Below are 7,713 nucleotides of genomic sequence, written 5' to 3'. Positions count from 1 at the left end.
GTCCAGGCAATAAAGAGCACAAAGCTGTGGGTCATTATGCAGCCTACTGCCTCCAATTCAATTTTCTGCCTCCAACTATACCCCATCAATATATTTTGCCCTAAATCAAGTTATTCTTTCTGGAGCACTGTTCTAAGAATGTAAACTATCTGTTGGTTGGCATTTCATGACAGAGAGAAAGAAAGGAAGGAAATAATTAAAGAAAGAAAAATAAAGAGACAAAGAAAGATAAAGAAAAAATAAAATCCCCCATCCTTTGTTCCCATTTCCCATAAAACTGAATTATTTCTATTTATACAACATAGTTTTTCTTGTACTTTTGTTCACACCCATATTCTTTCTTCCACAAAACCTTTCATCCCAAAGAGTTTTATGACATATTACTCTCTAAGATTTTATGTTAAATCTTTCTTCTGTGGAGACTTCCTTGCCCTCTTCAGATCTTTCTCTTTTGCTTCTCTTTCTTACTCAGAAATAGACAGCACTGTCAGGATGCTATGTTTGAGCCGTAACTTTACTGTCTAAGTTTATTTGTATTCTTTGCACACTGAACATAATCTATGTATTCCTTCTTATCCTGGTCCCTGAAGTCTTCTCGTGGCCCACATCTTATCCCATTCCACTTTACCAGCTTCATAGTACCCAGAACAGGAAATTCTTGCAGAGTATTTTCACATCTAATACGTTAACCTCACTGGTGCCTCAGAGGCTACCATGACCCCTTCCTGGACGGTGCCTGGTCTTTGCTCATACCACTTAGGAGTCTGTTTCTTTATCATCTTTTCCAGAGTGACTCAGAGGCATAAAGTAATACCTCATTTTGGCTACGAAATGGCTGAGAGTTTGTTTATAGGAGATGGAGAACAGATTTGGGAGGAGCAAGGAAAAATAGGGGGGACACGTACCACCTTGAAGTCTTGTAATGTGTGACTTCTGAGAAGGAAAACAGAAAACCTTTGTAAGGCAGCATGGAAAATCAAGTCTCCATGGGACTGCCAAAGAAGAAAACAAAAGAAACATGATGAAATACTTTGTGTGAAGGGAGGTGACCTGAGACAGGGCAGGTCTTCCTCTGGGTACAGAAGAAGAGTTGATGTAGGATAAACATATGATGAAGAAGGGAGATACTAGCTTCTCTGACCCCTTTCCCATCATTCCCTCTTTTCTTTGCACATTTTATTTCTACTCTTAGAGGCTTGAGACTACACTGTCTCTTAATGTTTCTATGTATCACTTTGACTGTAAGGAGTTCTTTTGGCAAAGTGATGTCTCAGCTAGAAGCTTCAGGACAGGCCACTTGGTAGACATCATTTGCTGCTACATTGAGAGTCTCCTGGGAGTTTGGGTGTCAGTAGATAAACCTGATTATTCCATAGACTGACTATTATAGGGAGCAGATTGAAAAGATGAACTCACTTCCCCTAAGTGATTTTCATTTTTAACAGATTCATGAGTTGATTAAAGGATCACCAAATAAACTGACTATGTAAATGAATGAATCAAAAAACATTCAGTCAATATATTCAAATAATTATTTTGACAGCTAAAACTTAGCATTTTTAAATGTCAAACAAGATTTCAAGCATTTTGAATTTATTAGCATACTACAACTATTATTTAACTATCACAAACTGATTGGGGCCCAAAGGCATTAAACAACATTTCCAAGGTTGTGCAGGTTAATCAGAAAAATCCAAATTATCTAATTCATGCATCTTCCTCTATATAGAAAAGCACTCCAATCAGTAATCTGGGATATCACTTTTTTGTGATTAGCACTAATTGCTTAAAGCTTCACTTCATATATCTCCCAGCAAAAAAAAACCCAGAAAAATCCTACCTTACCTATTTGGTGCAGTTCAAGAATTATCTGAGAGGCTTATCCCCCAGTCTACTGGGAGATCTAACCATATAAGGTCCCTGAATAGATCTAGCCTCCTAACTATGTGCACTATTCTTTCAATTGAGAAGAACTAAAATTGAACCTTCTTCATGATGTTATGATAGTAATTAAAAAGAAGAGAATAAAAGTGAAATGTAAAACAAATTGAATTTGTAATCTAATTAATGAATAAAATATACTTGTTTATTGTTATTATTATAGTTATCTTATCATGGTAAACTGTATTTTCTCCATCTCAATGAAGTTTTAACAAATCCATTTAACATAACTCAGGGTCTATTAAAATAAAATATTTACTGAAATTATCCTTTGTTCAAGAATGGCTAAGTTTAGGGGAAATTAACAAGGCTTAAACTATGATTAAATGTCAGAATTACAATAGAGAATCTGAAACAGGGCATTCAGGGTCAAGACAAATTCACCAACAAGACTTTCTTCTAAATCTCTAGAGGACACTTACAATTTGAAAGTGTAAAACTTTTTTTTTCTCTTATGCTTTTTCTCTTATGCTTTTTTTTCTCTTATGCATTCAGGGTCAAGACAAATTCACCAACAAGACTTTCTTCTAAATCTCTAGAGGACACTTACAATTTGAAAGTGTAAAACTTTTTTTTTCTCTTATGCTTTTTGTCATCTTTAGATCATACTTCTCTTTAATTCAGATAGAGAAAAGAATGTTGACAAAAATGCTATTCACAAAACTAAAATGTTGTGAAAGGCAAGACTGAGATCATCAAAACTGTCAAAGGTTCATTTAAGCATGTTGTTAAACTATTTTGCTATAATTTATACTTAATCGCTTTGTTTTTGGACAGCAAACACACACACACACATATACATATATAGATACATATATATATATATATATATATACACACATAGATGTATTGGTGGTGTTGTTTAGTCACTAAGTCATGTCTGACTCTTTGCAGCTCCATGGACTGCAGCACACGAGGCTTCCCTATCCTTCACCATCTCCCAGTGTTTGCTCAAACTCATGTCCATTGAGTTGATGATGCCATCCAACTATCTCATCCTCTGTTGCCCCTTTCTCATGCTGCCCTCAATCTTTCCCAGCATCAGAGTCTTTTCTAATGAGTCGTCTCTTCACATCAGGTGGTCAAAGTGTTGGAGCTCCAGCATCAGTCCTTCCAATGAATATTCAGCATTGATTTTATTTAGGATAGACTGGTTTGATCTCCTTGCTGTTAAAGGACTCTCAGGAGTCTTCTCCAGCTCCACAATTTGAGGGAATCAATTCTATGGTGCTTAGACTTCTTTATGGTCCAACTCTTACATCCATACATGACTGTTGGAAAAAACATAGATTTGACTACAAGGACCTTTTTTGGCAAAAAAATTTCTCTGTTTTTTAATATATTGCCTAGTTTTGTCATAGCTTTTCCTGAAAGGAGCAAGCGTCTTTTAATTTTGTGGCTGCAGTCACCATTCACAGTGATTTTGGAGCCCAAGAAAATAAAATCTACCAGTGTTTCCATGTTTTTCCCATTATTTGCCATGAGCTGATGGGACCAGACACCATGATGTTAGTTTTTATTTACAACTATTTGCTTTGCAAAACCAATGACCTTTTTAATGATATGAAATGTTTTGGCTGAAAATTACTGTAAGAATATACTTGGACGATAAAGAAGAGTGCCGAAGAATCGATGCTTTTGAATTGTGGTGCTGGAGAAGACTTTTGAGATTCTCATGAATTCCAAGATCAAACCAGTCAATTCTAAAGGAAATCCACCCTGAATATTCATTGGAAGGACTGATGCTAAAGCCAAAGCTCCAGTATTTTGGCCACCTGATGGGAAGAGCTGACTCCTTGGAAAAGATCCCAATGCTGGGAAAGATTGAAGGCAAAAGGTGAAGAGTGTGGTAGAGGATGAGATGGTTAGATTACATCACTGACTCAACGGACATGAATTTGAGGAAAGTTCAGGAGATAGTGAAGGACAGGGCAGCCTGACGTGCTGCAGTCCATGCACTACACATGACCACACACAAAAAAATGATTAATAGCTTTAGTCACAACAGTTCCAGACTGAAAAACAAACAAACAACAACAACAAAAATTGGGGCATGGCTTAGCAACTGAACAACACCATCAACTCATTCACCAGGAGAAGGTAAGAAATATACCATTAACATTCAAATATTAAATGTTTGTGTAACCAAGTTTTCTCTTCATCTTTGGGCAAAGAGTAACTATTAGAAAAATGTTTCAAATTTTCAATAGCATGGTTCCATCAATAGAGTGAAAGTATTTTGTTGTAATGAATAATTAAAATAAACAAACACATATAGTTCCAAGCCTAATGGAAGTGATGGATTTGTTGTTTGTTTTTTTTAAGTCTAAATGAATCATTCACAAACAAAGATGTAAAAAGAGGTAATAAAGTAATGCAAAAGTACAGAGCATCATTACACATCAAAGGAAGCACAAATTAAAACAAAATGGATGACTATATTTAATAGAATAAACCAAATGAAGAAGGTTATTAACACCCACAATTGTTATCAATTTGAAACAACTGCTATTCATGTGCTTTGCTGGTGGGGCTTAAAATCAAATATCCACTTTGAAAATAGATTACTAAAAAGTTAATCTTGCATCTACCAAAAGAAATAAAAACATATGATTATACACACACAAAAAGGATTAATAGCAGCTTTAGTCACAACAGTTCCAGGCTGAAAGAAAAACCCAGATGTCTGTCAACAAAATAGTGCATAAATAAATGATTATATATTCTGAAAAGAAAGCAATTTAAAGGAAACAAAAAACTTACTGATACAGGTAAAAATATGATAGATTCTTTACATCATATTAAGTTGAAAGACCCAAAATAGAAGAAAAATATTGTATGCTTTCACTGCATTGATATGAAATCCTAGTATAGATTAACAAAAATAGAAATCGGACCAGTGTTTGTATCTAAATTGAGGGATTTCATCAGATAAGGGCATGAAGAACCCTTCTGGTCTGGTGAATGTTTTGACTCTTGTTACAGCATTTACGTTAAGATACAGATACTGTTGAAACTGGTTGAAAGACACTTTTCACATGTGACTATTCTGTTTATCAATTATACCGCAATTTAAAAAATCAATAAACTTCAACACTGTTTGACTGACTTAGTTCATTCTTTGAGCAAATATTTATTGTGAGGTGTGGTGTTGAAACATTTCAATCAGGATTTGTGATTAACAGACTTATAAAAATCCACAGTTTTATTTGTTGATGACAGTTTAGCAAGTAATTCGAAGCTGGAAGCCTTTGTTATTTCAAATTAAAATAGAAATAGCAGAGCTATAATGTGTTTGTAACTTCACTCAATGAAATCTTGTACAATCACTCTGTGTCAAGTTTATAAACATTATTTTACTTCTGTGTAGATCCTAATTTTACAAATCCTCCTGTTGAACAACGCTGATTGTCATTTAAACACATGCAACTTTATTAATACATTTTTCTAACAATGATTAAAATAAGGCAAAAAAAAAAAAAAAAATAGTACTGCAGGTCCTTGCAGAATATTGCTTTCCCATGGAGAAGACAGGCTTGATGAGAGCTCTTAATTGGCTGATGGATCACTAGAGGAGTCCTGTTATCTTGCCCTGAGTAGAAAAGAACATATGTGGCTGTTGTTGGGTTTGGTTCAGAACCACAACTTATTTACCAAACTGTAAGCAGAAGGACAGAGCCAGGAATCACTACATGGGCAATCTACCCACATATCAGTCACTGACAGGCCTGGGCATAGACACATTTTCCTGGGACTGTAGCACCATCATCGTTCGACCAGGGACCCTTCCACCAGGGCAATCTCTTCTGTAGCAGTAAGCCCCTGTAAGGAGACTTAGTGTGAATATCAAGAACTGTATGAGCAGGGTTACCCCTGAAGATGCTACTGCTGTTGTCCATGAGAAAGATCCTTAATGTTAGAATTTATTTTAGTTCCAGAGAGAAGAAAACCTAGCTAATCCCACATCTTTTTAGAGGCAGGGGTTCAGCACTTCCTGTTTGACCACAGCTCTTTCTGAAGTTAAAGAATTCAAGAAACAGGTTTGTATTTTGGAGAGATGAGACAACTTACATTGCAGTTGGGAGTATAGGGCTTAGAATCCTTTAGAATCAGAATTCTACTTGAAGTCAAGCACATCACCTCCCAAATATCCTATCTAACCATAGGTTAGGTAGATCCGAAGGGATCTGGTAGATGTAATCAGTAAACCAAAAGGATAATGTGCTGGATCAACCTGACTCAATCACTTGTAAGACATAAGCCCTCTATCCACCACACATTGCAGAGGAATATATAAGGACTCGAGGAGAACATAAGATGTGCACAATATCACAGAGCAAGTTGGAATCCTGAGGCGCAGTACATTCGCTGAAAACCAGTCTTGATACTCCGTGCCCACTGTGGGTGGTGGCCTGCGCCTCGGCACTGGGGTCAGCTTCCATACTCAGGGTCGCCAGGTCCTAAGGCTGTAACCAAGCAGGACCCTATGGGCCCTTTCCAGGGCAGTAAAGCACCCCCACCATGTCCTCCATCTGCATATTATCTGTAGAAAAAATTTAGCTTCCTAGGCCTTCCATGAATTTCAAATAATAAATTTATTCAGAAGTGAGAGAATACAGAAAGAAATGAAAAGAGTCAAGCAAGATAAAATAATGGTTTAGCCATTAAACAAAGTGAAGAAACTTTCGCTCCACCTCAAGGGCTATAGACAATATTCTAAGCCACGTTCTTTAAGTTCTTTTGCAGATACTGAAACCAACCCCCTTCCCCAACCAGGGGAAATAGGTTATCTGTATGCTGCCCACAAATACATAAACCCCAGACCATTTGGAACCAGAATGTTGAGGTTTTTGACTGCTAATTACTTCACAACCAACTAATCAGAAGAATATCCATGAACTACCCAGGTACCCCCAAACCACCCGCACTCACTATGGTTTAAAAGCCTTTCCCTGAAAAGAAGAACATGTGGCTGGACCAGCCCCAGTGCAGCAAGGCCAACCTCATCAATGTAGAACTCTCTGATCTGAAGGACCCTGAGTGGATGGGGAAACCAAAGCAGCAGGGTGAACAGAAGCCAGGGAGTCAGCTCCTCTTCAAGGAAGAACAGAAGGTGGACAGAGGAACCTGCCAAGAAGTAAGTGGTTTTCCTCCTGAAGCAGCATCAGCAGGCCAACTTGGGGAAGCTGCAGCTGGAGGCAGAGGTCAAGCTCGAGACAAGCAGTGCTGGAATAATGTGGAGGAAAACTGGATCCACCAGGAGGAAGAGGAGAACCGGATCCTGGAGCAGAAAGAGGAGGAGGACTGGATCTGGGACAGGGAGAAGGTACAACAGGAGCTGATTAAGCAGGAGTCCCTGTAGAGGAAGCAACAGCAGATCCTGGAGTAGCAGCGGCTGGGCAAGCCCAAGTCCAGGTCAAAGGAACCCCAACCCAAATCCATCCTTCTCTAGGAGTAGCCGAACAGTGACCAGGGAACCAAAAGTGCCTTTCCCACTGATAACTGAGCCAAGTTAAATTAGGCTCCAGCCTGTCCTAGGCCTCTGAAGCTACCACAGAGTCCCAGAGCCTGCATTTGGGAGGCATGCCTCCCCAGCCTTCTGAGTCCATGGAAGTTTTGTCATGATGAACCACAACTCCAGCAGGAGCACCGACCTAGACTGGGAAACATCATCAACTGCATCCTCCCTGGGCCTAGGGGCCAAGTACCCAGGCCCCAAGCAGTTTAGGGGAGCCCAGCAGCAAGTCCAACCAACCAGTTATTCACAACAGC

This window comes from Muntiacus reevesi, chromosome 1, assembly GCF_963930625.1.
Source record: "Muntiacus reevesi chromosome 1, mMunRee1.1, whole genome shotgun sequence".
Lineage (NCBI taxonomy): Eukaryota > Metazoa > Chordata > Mammalia > Artiodactyla > Cervidae > Muntiacus > Muntiacus reevesi.
This window is presented reverse-complemented; position numbering follows the sequence as displayed.